This window comes from Sinocyclocheilus grahami, unplaced genomic scaffold (assembly GCF_001515645.1).
Source record: "Sinocyclocheilus grahami isolate Dianchi unplaced genomic scaffold, SAMN03320097.WGS_v1.1 scaffold337.1, whole genome shotgun sequence".
In the NCBI taxonomy this organism is placed as follows: Eukaryota; Metazoa; Chordata; class Actinopteri; order Cypriniformes; family Cyprinidae; genus Sinocyclocheilus; species Sinocyclocheilus grahami.
The window spans coordinates 222,138-239,027 of record NW_015505516.1 but is presented as its reverse complement, the minus strand read 5'-3'; the positions used below and the strand labels follow the sequence as shown (position 1 = coordinate 239,027).

Sequence of the window (16,890 nt, the reverse complement as noted above, 5' to 3'; positions counted from 1 at the left end):
ACTGTCTTGACTTTGGTTAGTCCCAAGGGCATTTAAACAGTGCAGTCACATGGCCAGAGTCACTCATTATCAAGTTAAGGACACCGCCTGTGAAAAATAACTTTGGCAGCACAAATTTATGTCCTAGTGCATGGAGGCTGTTGGCTCTACTATAAGGAACAATAATAACAACTATGAGTATGATGTACTGAATTTTAGCTCATTTTAAGGGAAAAACTTTTATTCTGGCTGATGTCCTATTCATGAAACTGAGGAGAAAGATTGTATATTAAGGTAAGCGACAACATTTTTTCTTGTATAGATTATATATATAAAGACAACTGTATTATGAAAAAAGATAATAAATAACAATATTAATAGTCTAAAGCAGGGCTGGCGAACGTCGGTCCTGGAGAGCTGCAGCCCTGCAGAGTTTTGGTTCAACCCTAATCAAACACACCTGAACAAGCTAGTCAAGGTCTGAAGGGTTACAGGAAGCTATAGGCAGGTGAGTTTTAATTAGGGTTAGAGCTGAACTCTGCAGGGCTGTGGCTCTCCAGGACCAGAGTTCGCCACTCCTGGTCTAAAGTCTAAATAATAAAATCTCTAAATACAGTGTTGCCTCCGCAAGGTTCAGTATGTCCAGTGGCAGTGAGACAGCCGTGGCTCGTGAGCTGCAGGACAGCAGATCTGGACCTGAGAAGGAGGGGAGGACCTGGAGCAGTACTCAAACCTCCATCTCCACTACTGAGGGGGAATCAGATGCTGAATTACATGCATTCATCAAGATGAGGAACAAAGTGGACAAAGATACTGAGGTGAAGAACAAATACACATGCACTCTGAGATACAAGCAAGGACTGCGAAAACGAATACAAAACTAAGCAAGTGAATATATTTTACAACAGCTATTTAAGTTCATTCTTAATTATCCAGACAGGAGTCGTCTCTACCCATGATACACAGCTACCATACACATCAGTCTAGCGTGTTTTCATGGAAAAACAATGGAAAAGTAGCGCATTGGAATGGAAAATTGTGTTCTGTGTGACCCTAATGCAGTTATGCCTGAACCAACACAAAATCCATAAGTTCTTCCATACCTTCTGCTCTCTGCTTTAGAGCAGATGTGACTTTGACTGACTTTTTTGTATTGGATTTTGGCTACGAGTCAATACGTCGGAATTTAGGCCGATGTAATTTGCCAATTTTCTTAAATTGAATTCAGCGGAACTGTACCAAAAAGACAAGTGATGAACGGTTCATTTCAGACCCTAAGGTGAGGTGGTGACACCGATCTGGTGCATCACATTTGAATCATTTTAACTGTAAACCACAGTCACATGATCAGAGCAGAAATTCTTGCTCAGTATTAATCTTTGGTCCTGTTTGTTTAAATAAAATGCAATGCATGTGATTCTAACAACCTTATCTTGTTGATGTTTCCTCTATGTCAGTGTCCACTTCATACAGTTGCTTTAACTTTTCTCATGTTTGTCAGGCTGTGGACAGCTGGAAGAGCACATGGTCTATAATGCACTTACAAACTTGTTAGAGTCAATCGACGGTAACCCAATAGTGATGTTCTGCCACGCAACCTATGCCGCCATCTTCAAAGCTTTCTTTCTTTCTTGCTCTTTGACCACACTTCCACTGTTTGTGTGTGTGTGTACTTTAATAAAAAAATTATTAAAAATAGTAAATGATGTTTATCTGAAAGTGTAACAATGCAAACAGGTTTTCTGTAAGGGGTAGGTTTAGGGTTAGGGAATAGAAAATATCGTTTGGTCAGTATAAAAGTAATAGAAGTCTATGGAAAAACTATGATATCCACACTCTGAGGTGTGCTCGTAAAGATGTTTGTATATGCTGGAAGAAGATCTTGCTTCAGCTGGGTGAGGTGGACTATAACTATTTTAACATTTATTATTTTTATTTTTTAATTATTGTATAAATGTATTATTTATGTCGACGGTAACCCAATAGTGATGTTCTGCCACGCAACCTATGCCGCCATCTTCAAAGCCTTCTTTCTTTCTTGCTCTTTGACCACACTTCCACTGTTTGTGTGTGTGTGTACTTGTTAATGCTACATTGTGGGGACCAGCCTGCAGTCCCCACGAGGGAAAAAAATTATTAAAAATAGTAAATGATGTTTATCTGAAAGTGTAACAATGCAAACAGGTTTTCTGTAAGGGGTAGGTTTAGGGTTAGGGAATAGAAAATATCGTTTGGTCAGTATAAAAGTAATAGAAGTCTATGGAAAAACTATGATATCCACACTCTGAGGTGTGCTCGTAAAGATGTTTGTATATGCTGGAAGAAGATCTTGCTTCAGCTGGGTGAGGTGGACTATAACTATTTTAACATTTATTATTTTTATTTTTTAATTATTGTATAAATGTATTATTTATGTTTATATTATAGTTGTATGTTTCATTTATATACACTAGCCTATGTTTAAAATATTAAGTCAGGAAGTCTTTTTTTTAAAGAAGTGAATACTTTTATTTAGCAAGGTTGCATTAAATTGATCCAGAGTAACAGTAAATACATTTATAATTTTACAAACGATTTTTAAAAAAATATATATTTTTATATATCAAAGAATCCTGAAAAATATAAGTTTCCACAAAAATATTCAGTAGCACAACTAAGAAATGTTTATAAAATAAAATGTTTCTTAAGCAGCAAATCAGCATATTCGAATAATTTCTGAAGGATCATGTGACAGCGATGACTGAAGCTTGACCATCACAATCAAATTACATTTGAAAATATATCAAAATAGAAAAACTTCACTGAATTTGTAATAATATTTCTTACCGCCTTACCACCCCAAACTTCTGAACGGTAGTGTATTTATTTTTACATATTTTTTTAATTTATACTATATTTGCCCTCTATTTTTTCATATATATCTGTCTTGCGGAATTTTCTTTTTTCTTCCTTTTCCAGCTCTTGTGAGGGCTTACAAGAACAATGCTCATTATGTCTATAAAAATGTCAATTATTTATGCTTAAATCTACTGTGCAATGCAGAATGCCAGTTAACATAGTAATAGCATACCAAGTCAAATGTGACCCTTATTTGCCAATCTAATGGCAGTGGAGTGTGAGCATGTCTTTGTGTCTGAGGAAGCGCAGTCATGTCAATGTATATGTTGTTGATCCAGGTTACTTTGCGGAATTTTCTTTTTTCTTCCTTTTCCAGCTCTTGTGAGGGCTTACAAGAACAATGCTCATTATGTCTATAAAAATGTCAATTATTTATGCTTAAATCTACTGTGCAATGCAGAATGCCAGTTAACAGTAATAGCATACCAAGTCAAATGTGACCCTTATTTGCCAATCTAATGGCAGTGGAGTGTGAGCATGTCTTTGTGTCTGAGGAAGCGCAGTCATGTCAATGTATATGTTGTTGATCCAGGTTACCAGAAGGAGGCAGATTCCTTACTGACAGTGAACAGACAGACGGTTCTGAGTGACTGGGAGAGGGGCCCGAGTCAACATGCTGTTCAGGAGGCCCAGTAACTGTAGCGGTGCCCCTGGGTAAGTGCATTAATTGTGGTGTAGACACTCTCTAAATCTCACTAGTATCACTGTTATTTACATAAAACTCAAGAGACTTTTATGCTGGTCCCCGTAGGTAGATGGCAGTCTAAACGATTCCGAAATAAGAATTACTGAATGCACTTTTAATAAATAATATAATTTAATCTCAATAATTGAATCTAACCTAACCTACAGGTTTTACTTTATTCTCCGTTAGCCTACATGTTAATGTGAATAGAATATCCCCTTTTGTGATTTTATGTACTTCATCAGATTAGCCAGCAGAGGTCAGTCTAACCTATTTGAAAGTACAGTTTTTTCCCTTTTAGCAGTAGTCCAGCATGAGCTCACTAAACATCTAAAGACATGACATCCCATGATGAAGATTGACTACAGTGTATTTCGTAACTCTCTGCTTGATGCCATGCATGTCTGTTTAATATCAGATAATAAGTGAGTGTGGTCATAGTTTCAGCTGTGCACGTTGACCTATATATTGTTGTCTCCTGGGCCTGATCTGAGGGGCCAGAAACAGATGTAGAGCAAAGAAAGAGAGAGAGAGTTTGAGAAAGCAGTGTAAGGAGGAGGAGGGGGCTTTATTATAAATCTTCTGAGTTTTCAAGCTTGGCTCTCTCTTATTGCTGAGGGCCAACAGAAACACCTTGTTCTTATTATATGTGTGTGTGTGTGTGTGTGTGTGTGTGTGTGTGTGTGTGTGTGTGTGTGTGTGTGTGTGAGTGTGTGTGTGTGTGAGGGGCCAGAAACAGATGTGGAGCAAAGAAAGAGAGAGAGAGTTTGAGAAAGCAGTGTAAGGAGGAGGAGGGGGCTTTATTATAAATCTTCTGAGTTTTCAAGCTTGGCTCTCTCTTATTGCTGAGGGCCAACAGAAACACCTTGTTCTTATTATATGTGTGTGTGTGTGTGTGTGTGTGTGTGTGTGTGTGTGTGTGTGTGTGTGTGTGTATGTGTGTGTGTGTGTCTGTTCATGTCAGTGTGATAGTTCTGGCTTTGTTGTCACGTCCCTCTAGCAATTGCTGGAAATATTCATCCATGACCAAAGTTTACATCATCTCGGGGTCTGTCTATGAAAGATGATCTGCCCCCATTCACCTCGCAGACGGAGGAAAATAGGAGCATTTTATCTTTATGAAGGATATGTGATTGTATTTCATAATGACTATAATTGCCACTTGAGTCCAACTTCATATCAGCTCTACAACTGGGTCAGAGTAGAGTCCTATCATATAGCAGTGTCTGTCCTTTTTCTTTTCTTTCTTCAGTCATTTCCCACTCTTTCATTCACTCTTTATTAACTTTCTTCCCTTTCAACTCCTGCCACCCTTTCTTTAGTGCTTTCTACTTCTCTTTCCACTATCTCCAGCTGTGTTGCTCAAGTTACTACGGCTGTATCTTCGAGTTGCACAAGAAATCTTATACTTTTTCCAGTTGTCTAGATCCTGTTGGATTTAATACATGCCAACAGATCAAATTTTTAGATTTTTTGATTTCAGTTTCAGTTATTTTAGAAGTACAACTTAAAGTGATTTCAGTTATTTTCCAAGGCAACATTTGTAATTTTAGTTTTTAGAAATTTTAATTTATTATTTATATTTTATTTTTTCAGCTTTATTTTAATTAATGAAAATGTGTTTAAATCTTGTTAGTTTTTGTTTTAGCCAACTCTTTATTACTTTAAGTCTTTATTTTCTATTTGGAAAATGAAAAGAAATTACCAACTGATTTGAAAAAAAAGAAAGGAAAAGGAGAAAAAAATTTTTTTGCACATAAAATAAAGAAAAAAATATTTTAAAAGTTTAAAATATTGAACCTTCAATTGAACAGTTAAGTGATGCATTTGTTATGCAGCAACAACCCAGTCTCATTGAAATTATGCGGAATTATTGCAAAAATGAAATAACTTTCAGGGCGAAGTAATGTTTGATTATGTTTCACTTCCTTACTGGTCCTAAAATTAGACTCAATAAAGACAGCCATAATGGAGTGTATGCATCTCTGGCCTTAGATTTTGACATTACCCCATTCCCGCATCTCACACACCACGGGGCATGACCTATGGGTGTTATTTGCTGAAGCATGTAGCATATACTAACATCAAAACCATGTAGTCTCACAGACTAACTCTGGGAAACATTATTTACTTACAGGAAACCAAAATGTTCCATTACTAACATAGTTTACCACAGTCTTAACACTCCTTATTATGTCCAGTACTAAAAAAAAGTGCCTGATTGATCTAATGATCATACTGAAACTGAAATACTGAACAGTGAAAAATTATGTCATGTACAGGCAATGTCAAATCTCCCAATTATGGCAGAAGCACCTACAATCAACAGCAAAGCCTTAACATAATTTGTTTGTTAATGCCACTTAGTTTGATATTATGTGTAACACCACAAGATTCATACATTAAGTATGACTTAGGTATCCTGTCCAAAAGTATTAAAATATTTTTGTGGCCACTGTATATGTGTATAATACCAATATGTGCCTATGCAAGTGCGTTTAACAGATGATGGGGGATGTGAGAATGGTTTTCTCATCATAAGAACATTTGGCAAAGAGAGAGGCCAGACCTGTCTCTCTCTCTCTGCTCCGCTACCCTGTGAGGTAAATAGACCTGGAACCAGACATCTCTCCCTTTTCTCAATAATATGGCTCTCAGAGATCAACTAGAGTGGTATAGTAGGTTAGTTAACAACGTAAGTAGAAAATACAGAACTTTCAGATGAGCAGACAGAGCAGGAACCACTGAGCAGCTGAACCCTAATGAAATGATTTAGTGGGACAATTAAAAGTAATTTTCCCACTATTAGGCCTAATTTTCCATTTTAGTAACTAGTTGCATCAATGTCTAATGATTTGATGATTTTCTTTTAAAATTTTTTTAATGAATATGAGCTTCTTTTTCTTCTTGCCAACACGTCGTTTCTTATTTTTTGCACGTTAAAGTTTTGTTTTATATTTTAGAATATATACCATATCTTTAATTTCAGGTTTGTGTTGAACATTTACATTGGGGGTTTTAGTGATGCATAGGTAATTCTAAGTTTAAATCTAAACTATTGTTATCATTTTATTACCAATGAAATGTCAGAAGACACAACAGTAGAGTATGAGGTTCCTCAAGGCTCTGTTTTAAGACCAGTGCTGTTTTCCTGTACATTTGAGCAATTAGTAAAAAAGAAACCAAGTTTCAAACATCTGTATCTCATCCCATATGGATAACTGTGCTGTACTAAGACATCATGCCTTTGTGTCCTCATTTGTTTGGTATTTTATATACATATTACCATAACTGTCAGACAACTTAAATGAATAAAACTCTATATAGATGTGACTAGAGTGTGCAGTGGAGAGAGAGATGCATACTGCCCAGAGCTTTCCTTAGGTTGCCGTATATTTGCTTTTTCACTGTATCTACTATTTATTTTCTTTCTTTTTTCATGTTGAATTTGGTTCTAAAGGAGAATAAGAATTTAATATATGATCCTTGCTTCTGCTCTGAGGGGACTATACCATGTTTCCTTATTGAGGGAATGCAGCCTGTGGCTTAAAGCCATCAATGATTGGACAATGGCCTCTTATTGGCTAACATATGTGGTGCAGTTAAATAAACGGTTGTCAGTCCTTTTGAAAGAACAGCACAGCTTCTTTACTGTCCTCCTCTTGAGGCCCCAGCATACCACAGCTCTCTATTCTCATAAAAGAACAGAAAAATTACATTTTTGCATCACAGTGAAAAAAGGAACATGTAGCCCCAGGCATGTTGGATAACATACTTCTTCAGAAGGCAAAGGGTGAAAGGTCACTGTAGGTAAGTAAAAATGCAGCTTATCACATGTGTAGGCTAAGTCATTCCAAAATACAGCTTATTTTCCCCAGTCTGCTGTCTTTAATGAACTCTTAATGTCACTTCTATTGTATACTTCTATTGTCTTTGAAATACAGTTAAAGTGTACTTTGCAATGTAGCATTATAATGCAAGCAGTCATAGTAACCTAAATATAATTTATTGTAATTTATGTTGAAACTTTTGTAATGCATTTAAATATATTTGTAATATGCTTTAAAAGCATAACAAAAATGATTATTAAAATAATGATTTAGTGCTTTATTGTTTTTTCTTTCTTTTTTCATGTTGAATTTGGTTCTAAAGGAGAATAAGAATTTAATATATGATCCTTGCTTCTGCTCTGAGGGGACTATACCATGTTTCCTTATTGAGGGAATGCAGCCTGTGTCTTAAAGCCATCAATGATTGGACAATGGCCTCTTATTGGCTAACATATGTGGTGCAGTTAAATAAACGGTTGTCAGTCCTTTTGAAAGAACAGCACAGCTTCTTTACTGTCCTCCTCTTGAGGCCCCAGCATACCACAGCTCTCTATTCTCATAAAAGAACAGAAAAATTACATTTTTGCATCACAGTGAAAAAAGGAACATGTAGCCCCAGGCATGTTGGATAACATACTTCTTCAGAAGGCAAAGGGTGAAAGGTCACTGTAGGTAAGTAAAAATGCAGCTTATCACATGTGTAGGCTAAGTCATTCCAAAATACAGCTTATTTTCCCCAGTCTGCTGTCTTTAATGAACTCTTAATGTCACTTCTATTGTATACTTCTATTGTCTTTGAAATACAGTTAAAGTGTACTTTGCAATGTAGCATTATAATGCAAGCAGTCATAGTAACCTAAATATAATTTATTGTAATTTATGTTGAAACTTTTGTAATGCATTTAAATATATTTGTAATATGCTTTAAAAGCATAACAAAAATGATTATTAAAATAATGATTTAGTGCTTTATTGTTTACAACAATTAATTACTTTTTCACACACAGCTTTACATTTGAAGGGTATGATACTTGACAGTAATGCACTCCAATGGCCCAGTCCATTGTCATCGCATAGACATTTGTTTGAAGGTATTTTGTCTGGGGACATAAATCATGTTAAATCTACAATCTGCTTTGCTGTTTCCTTCCTAAACAACACAAGGGTCAGGTCACCAGACTGAGGTAGGATAACCCTAAACTTTAAATCAATCCAGTTGACTCCTGAGCTGTGTCCTTATCTATAGCCTTGCTCTACTCTGCTTTATCTCACAGCGAAACACTCCACAACCTAAACTGACCTCTTTGGCCAAGTCTGCATGCTCACACTACCCCCTCAAGAAACGTTAGACTTATTTGGGTCAGTTGATGTAGTCCACAAATGAAACCCATTATGCACTGTTCCCGTGAGACGGGACCATATTGAATCTGAAATTTTGCACGTAAGCACACTGGCATTGAGTTGTCCAGTGCTTTTCATTTCTGATGCTATTCACTGATTTAAACAGTTTGGTTTAAGCAGCTTTGAGGAGTGACACAGTCTCTTTGGAGCAGAGCAGATATCCAGATGTGCTTGGAGGGTGAAATGTGCAGTTATGTCACAAGCGCTCAGGGGGAGAGAGGTGAGCAGAGAGATTTGTTTAAGAGAGAGGCCCTCTGAATGGAGATAAACATTCAGAAGAGAAAGCTTTACTGCCGTTTGCATTCAGCATGGTATGTGCTTGAGATAACATTTTACATTTAGTCATAGATAAGTGATAAATGATAAGTGTCAAGTCTGAGTTGTAATGTGTCTGTAGTGACTAATATGTTTGTGGACCCCTAGAAAACCCGTCTTAAAAAGGCAAAGGGTCAGCAGAAAATGTCTGAATTAAAAACAAAATCGTAAAACTGGTATTGTAGAGTGCAACAATGATCTTTATTGTTCCAGTAGTTAAGTAGTACCTTTTGGAAAGGCTTACTTTATTCAGCAAGGAAGTATTAAATTGATAAAAAGTGACAGTAAATGCATTTATAATGTTACAGAGGATTTTTATTTCAAATAAATGCTGTTCTTTTGAACGCACTGTTAATCAAATAAATAGAAATGCATCACAAATTCCACATATATTAAAATAGAAAGCATTAATTTTAAATTGCAAATATTACTGTAAATTTAAATAGTAAATGGTTTTACTTTACCTTGGTGAGCATAAAAGTCTTATTTCAAAAACATTAAAAAATCTAACAGTTTGGTATAGTGTAGTGTTCTCATTAATGGTCTCCAGAAAACATTTAACGAGATAAAAAAAAAACACTGGCTGGATTTTTATTATTATAGGGTGGTTGTGTACACACACTGCCAACACACATTTCAGTTCAAACAACTTGTAAACATGCATGTAGCATCCTATGACCCCTTTAATAGTCTTAGTCACATTTTAGTCATTTGAGTCTTTCATAGTTTTAGTCAACGAAAAGTCATTGCATTTTTGTCAACTTTTAGTCATTACTTTTAGTCAAACTGCAGTTACCAACATTTATTTTGGTAGCTATTTTATATGTAGTCTTCAAACAAAAATAGTCATTAATTCTTCTCTCTTTAGACCAAATCAATTAAGCTTATGAGAAATTTGAATCAAGGATTGAATTTGGAAAAACTTTAATAAATGATGACAATTTTCATTTTGGGGTTAGCTATCCCTTTAACAGTAGTGAAAAGGGAGCAACTTATAAAAAATATATGTTCATATATAATATATATAATTTATAATTTTTGAAAAAGAAGCAGAATAAGACTAAACAAATACGAAAGAGATACAAATTAAACTCATTTTTCAGATACAGTAGGTTTACTTAACATTTATTTAACACCTTTTCTTGCTTAACATTTATGACACTAGTACTTAATTAGGAATGCTGTCCCTTTAAGACGGAAGGCATGCATGTAATACTGAGACAAGTTCAGTTTTCACCCACCTGTTTACGTTCACTTAATCCATAACTGTCTGTATTTATGTGAATACTCTACACGATAGACATTTGGACTGCTGTGTGTGTATTTGAGCACTGAGAACTGATATAACTGTCTGTATTTATGTGAATACTCTACACGATAGACATTTGGACTGCTGTGTGTGTATTTGAGAACTGATCGCGCGCTGTATATGAGAACTGAAGAAGTGGAGCGTGTGCGAGAGAGAGCACTTCTATCAGCGCAATTCGTCTATTCTGCCTTCACTAACTTTAAATTAATCGACAATGAATTGTGACTCCCGGGAAAAACGGGACATCTGGACTCACCCTATCCCTAACAGTGTTGGGGAAAGTTACTTGTAAAAGTAATGCATTACAATATTGCGTTACTCCATTAAAAAAGTAACAAATTACGGTACTTAGTTACTTTTTATGGAAAGTAATGCGTTACGTTACTTTTGCGTTACTTTAAAAAATCTGGACAGGGCTTGCTTGTTTTTTTTTTTAAATAAAAAGGTTATATTTTCGGCAAATATAAAAGCCTTTTCACACCAAAAGTTAAATGAATAAGCCTCAGGCTGAAGGGAAAGAAAATGTACGTCCGTAAAGTAGAATGCAGAAGAAGAAATTTAAACACACTTCAGCAATAAAAATAGACACACAAATGTTTGTCTAGAGTAATTTTTGCTTATTAGTATGGTTGAACTGGATCATCGAAGGTCAGAAGCAAAGACATTGTTAATAGAATGGGATTAAATACATAAAGGATATTTTGTGTTGTTTAACATTTAATTATTGCAGGTTTGCGTCATATTCTGAGTTGTATTATTTGTATTCATTTTGAGGAATACTGAATCTGTTTGTTTTTTTTGGGAGTGAGACGAATTAATGCATATTCATATTTATTTTATAACTACAGTAACATCTTCTGATTTCTCTCAACATGGGGACAGGAAAGCTGTCAATCAATAAATTGGAAGAAAAAGTAACTTGCGTTACTTATTTGAAAAAGTATAGAGTATAAAAGTATACTCAGATATTCTCTTGTAAATTAAAAAGTAATGTGTTGCTTTACTAGTTACTTGAGAAAAGTAATCTGATTACGTAACTCGCATTACTTATAATGCGCTACCCCCAACACTGATCCCTAACCCTTCGAGTGCTGAGGCCATTGTTTCAGATCGCTAGTTCGCATTTTGGTAACCTATCCATCCACTGGAAAAAGTTTTAATTAAGAGGTCATTGTACTATAAAAACATCCTTTAAGTTCCAGAACTCAAAGCTTTCTCGTTAGTCTAAAAACAGCTTATATTGAAACCAATCTGCAAAAACAGCAGGTTGTGGAATGTGCCACTTTATGATGTAATAGTCTGGCTAAACACCGCCTCCACAGAAGAAGATCAACGCCTGCATCGCTGCCTGTTTAGACTCGACCACTGATTCGTGCACGTAGTGTAAATAACGAGAGAGGCAAACGCTGGTCTACGCAGAAACCAAACGGTAAAGTTGTGGAAAAACACAGTCTTTGCATCGCCTTCCTTCTGATCCCAACGTTAGGAAAGAGTGGATTAACTTTATTTTTAATGAAGATCCAGACCGCATCAGTAAAAACTTGGTCCTTTGTACACTTCATTCTGCCGTGGATTCGTTTACAAACAAAGCACAATTTGACGCTGCTGACGATGAAAAAGACGATGCTGTGCCGACTATATTGGATCCGACAATAACGTCGCAACACACAAGTGTAACGTGGTCACTATGGATTTGTCTGTTAACAACTGAGTATTTATGTGTTTTTAACCTAAATCACATTAGCGTCCATCTGTGAAGGATGTATACACAACTGTTAGCCAATCACAGCAGTGGCCATTTAATTCTGAGTTTACAATTCACCACGTCTCTTCTGGTAAAATAGCACAGAAAATAGCTCATTACTTCTACATTATGATGTTTTTTGATGTACAAATCTTTATAACATTATAAGTGGACCTCAGAGAACAGTAAAAAAAAAGTATAAAAAAGGCAGTTCATGACCCCTATTAGCTCATAAGAGCAAGTTGTTCATTAATTGAACTACACAGACATTCTGTATGTTTGCGTGCAGCACGTGAGGAACACTTGATAAATTATGTTAAGGGGGTACACATCAAAATATTTTAATTTCAGTCATATAATAGGAATGAAAGAGGTCCACCGTATCTTACAGTACAAAGATCCACCCACTTTGGAGATGTTTGGTTCTTTTTCTGAGAATCTGAGAACAAAGAAGTTTCAATTTACACTCCATTTAATCTCGTTGTCTGAGAGAAACAATTAAGATTTAAAAGAGACCTCATTTGGGATTTTTCCTTCCTACCCTCCACATGTTCACATTCCACAATCATAACCCACACAGTCCAGACTTTCATAGACCATTGATTCTCTCCAAACTGTTGTATCCATCTTAACTCTCACTTTATCCATTACTTAGATGTCCGCTACATGCATTACCATATAAACTCTGACCACCGTTTTGCTGAAATAGCCTTTGACTCAGTTCACAATGACATCAAGGGGAAAACACATAACTATGACCATCCTTGCAACCATGGCTACAGCCATACCCCTCACTGACAATCCTTGGTCCTGTGAGAGACATTCTGGTCTAATGGGACCGGTGAGGTGCTTAGAGAGCCAGCAGAGCTCTATGGTTGAAATGCAACCACATTTGAGCAGTATCACGGACTTTTGCCAGGCAACGAACCCACAGCTAAGCAAAGTTTGATTTATAAATACCAATGGAAGTGAGACAAACATGAGATTCTCCATCAGGCAGCAGTGTGTGTGTGTGTGTGTGTGTGTGTTAGTGTATGTTGTACAGACACACCCATGTTTCGAAAGGCTTCAGTAGTTGATGAAGGGGTAGTGTGTAGACGAAAAGGGATTTAAAAAAAGAAGATTCCTAACATTCAAAATGTGATGGTATGATGGCGTAGGCAGTTACATTTTATAGATTGCCTTCACTCTGTATGAAGTCAATCTACAAGATCTAATTTTCCTTAATGGAATTGTTCACAAAAAAATAATCCCGTCATCATTTACTCACCCTCATGTCATTCCAAATTCATGATTTTTCTTTTGTGGGACACAAGATAATTACAATGAAGATTAGAGCTTTTAAACTTTAAATAATGCCCAAATTTAAGATGCTTTTCTCTGAAAATCTTGACATCCACCCTAGCTCTTTTTGGCACATTTATTAATGTTCATGAGAGAAGTAGTGATGTCCAGTGGTTCATTGATCCATTTCCAGTGGTTAACAGAAAATTGTCAGCGAATAATTACACAAATTTCGGTTCTCTCTCATGCAAAGCTATTGTGCAACTTTACAAAATTTTAAAGGTACTTTCATGGTGCTTTTGCATTCTTTTTGAAGCTTGACAGGAAAAAAGTGAGCCACAAATAAGTGGCCAGCACAGTCTTCAGTATTTCTCCTTCTCTGTTCCACAGAAGAAGGTAGTGAATAAAGTAGTTGATTTTTGGAACGACGTGGGTGAGTAAATGAAAGTTTTTTAAGGACACTATAAACATATTTTGCAACATGGAAGTAAGCTGTTTTCTGTGAATGTGCTAAAAGTTTGATTAATACATTTCCCAAAGTCTGCAAAATGTCCATGACTAAAGTCAGTAATCCCTGTACTAAGGGATTTTTCCCCTCACACACACACACAGCTGCCATAGGATCATGGCAAACTTCTCTTTATCTCTTGCCTTTCTCTCTCACTATCCAAACTCCTAACTTTAACTTCAAGTTAAAATCCTTCATAGTTCTGTTTCCTGCTGTTTCACTAATTCTCACTAAGTTTCCCTGTCTCTTTTCATTCGGCCTTCTCACTCCTTCATCCTAGTTTATCCCAGCCCCCCCCTTGTAGACATGCAGGCCGGGCCTCTACTTGCATTTCATTCATCACAGTCTGTATGTAATCGATTAAAGAGATGATGTCGCCCTCCTCTGTGCCAGCAATCAGGCCTTCACGCTTTATATTTCATTATTTATTAAGCAAACCCGCTGCTTCCCTTTCTGGGTCTACAGACTGCGCTTACGCTCTCCAAAAATATTTATGTGCATGACATCAGCCTCGTCCTTTTCGCTCTCCAGCACACATTCTGTGAGATGCTGTGGGGCAGAATAAGGTATGTCCTGTGTATAGACACACAAACCTCAGAAGAGGCAGAGCAGGGGTGTCTTGTGCTGTGGTGTGGGAAATCATAGAAACTCCATAAACAATAACGGCAGCCAGTGATAGCCGTGTCTGCGTACATGTGTTAGTCATTTTGTATGGCTTTGTGTGTGTGTGTTGTTCTTCATTAGGGGGGTCTGCATGGTTTTACTTCACACCAGCACATAGATCTCCTCACCATGTGTGCTGATAACTGCCATTCTGTGCCTGTTTGACGACTCTCCACGGCTCTTTGGTCTGCCCCGGAATTCAGCAGAGGAACATATAGCACTGAGGTATGATAAACCTGCTGTAAATGCTTTCAACAGTTGTGATGTGTGACAAATTGAAGACATGGTCCTCGGTGGTGTAAAAATAGTTTGTTCTCCCAGGATCCCTTTTATGGCGAAACACCTCAAGTTCCAAAGGTCAATGATGTGCAAGACTGTCTACAGTAAATAAAAGAAATCTAATACATTTTTTAAAATGCCATTTAGAAATGTACTCTTTCTCAATGTACTGGTGGTTTTGGTAATATTTTATACCATTTACAGGTTTAAATTTAATGACTGAAAATGTCATATGGTGTAACCATCAAGTAAAAAAAAATTCTTCACACCTTGAATACACATCTTAATCATTCTTTTTTTATCAAAAGTTTTTCAAATATATATCATTGGTTTAAAAGTATTTTTGCAGATATCATAATATATTAATTCATAAATATCATTAAGGTTTTTGTGAGTCATGCCACCCAGGTCAAAAAAAGTTCTAATTATCTGATATCTGACACTAACACAGTCAAGAGGGCCCCTGTATGATATAATTTCCTGTTGTTGTTTTTTGGGGTTTTTTTGGTGGACAAAAGTTTTTCAAGGTATTGATTGACAGTAAAACAGTTAACAATAGCCATTGACTTCTATAGTATTTTTTCCATACTATGGAAGTCAATAGCTACCGTCAAATTTTTGGTTACCAACATTCTTCAGAATATCTTTTGTGCTCAACAGAAAAAAGAAACTCATACAGGTTTGGAACAACTTTTTTTTGTGTGTGGGGGGGGGTCTGTTTGAGTATAGAAGATTCAAGTCATCGTATGAAGGAAATTAATTTATTTTCAATTAAATTAATTAAGACAAAAAATGTCATGCCATTTACCCAGGAGCCACACAGTGTAGTTCAACATGATGGAAAAAAAAGTTACAAAGGAAAAAGAGAAACCCCAAATAATATTTAACTTCCCATTGTAATTCTAATTAATAAAGGTACTTTCCAAGAATGGAAGTGGAAGGTCGCAAGCTTAACCCCATGGGACAAACCCATGACCTTCCAGAGGCCTGCGCTTTCCATGGTATAGGTCCTTTACAAAGGAAAAGTGCATGGAGACTGAGGGGGTGTTGAAGATGGACGAGGGACTGTTAGTTTCCTGTCTGCTCACCATGGACTGAGTCACACTGAGCTTGTTATGACTCTGCTGCTTGTCCTCTTGCCCCCCTCTGAAAGCTGCCACTACACAAATACCCATCAGCATATTACCCATATCAGGCCAGTAAATGTTCAAGTGGGCTTCTTACTGTATATGATTCATCTGTGTTATAGCTGGTCACCAAGGCTCACACCAAGTGCTTAAGTTTTGCCAAATGTGGAAAAGCCACAGAGGTTTCCACACACGTCTAGTGGACTTCCTGTCCTAATCTCCCATGGAAAATCTTGTTTTTGAAGACGCAGTGCTAGTGTGTACTATGTCAGAGACGACTTTCTATTTATGTGCTTGTTTTGGATGCAATGTAACTCCCAGACTTTGCTTATTGCTTTATTGCCCAAAAAAATATACAAAATGTCATATCACGTCCCATTTAAAAATGACAAATTGCATTAGAGAGCCCTCCTCACACAGTCTCAAAAAAAGAAAGTAAATGGCATTCGTTTGTTCTTTTGTAAATTACATTCAGTTGTTCATCAGCAATTCATATACTTCATTCGATGATGCTGAATAGCTTTTATTATCCTTTCTGAATCCCAAAGACAAACCACTGGATTCAACATTCTATATACATTTGTTTTTAGAGGAGACGAGCCATACTATCCAGCATAAATCATAGTCTTCCTCATCTCTATGTTCCATTGCACACAAATCTCATACATTATTCCAGCAAGTTCCCTGGGGTCACATGATGAAGTTCTATTGCATGTCACATCACTAACTAACTCTAACAATGGCTCTATTGACTGGTGCAGACTCCATGTGGGACTCTAAATGCTAAAGCGCTAAGAGGTTGGCTTTAAAGGAGTGTCCAGATGCTAATTTATCACATAAGTATGTTGACCTTTGTTCTTTGCTCAGC

General features: G+C 36.5%; 1 long non-coding RNA gene across 1 annotated transcript; it reads left to right on the top strand.

Moving 5' to 3' along the window:
• The first annotated feature begins 2,247 nt into the window (after positions 1–2,247).
• Positions 2,248–14,814, top strand: LOC107602883 (uncharacterized). The gene is made up of 3 exons (XR_001611077.1): positions 2,248–2,321; positions 3,410–3,531; positions 14,698–14,814. It is a non-coding gene; the product is annotated as an uncharacterized lncRNA (long non-coding RNA).
• The last annotated feature ends 2,076 nt before the right edge of the window (positions 14,815–16,890 follow it).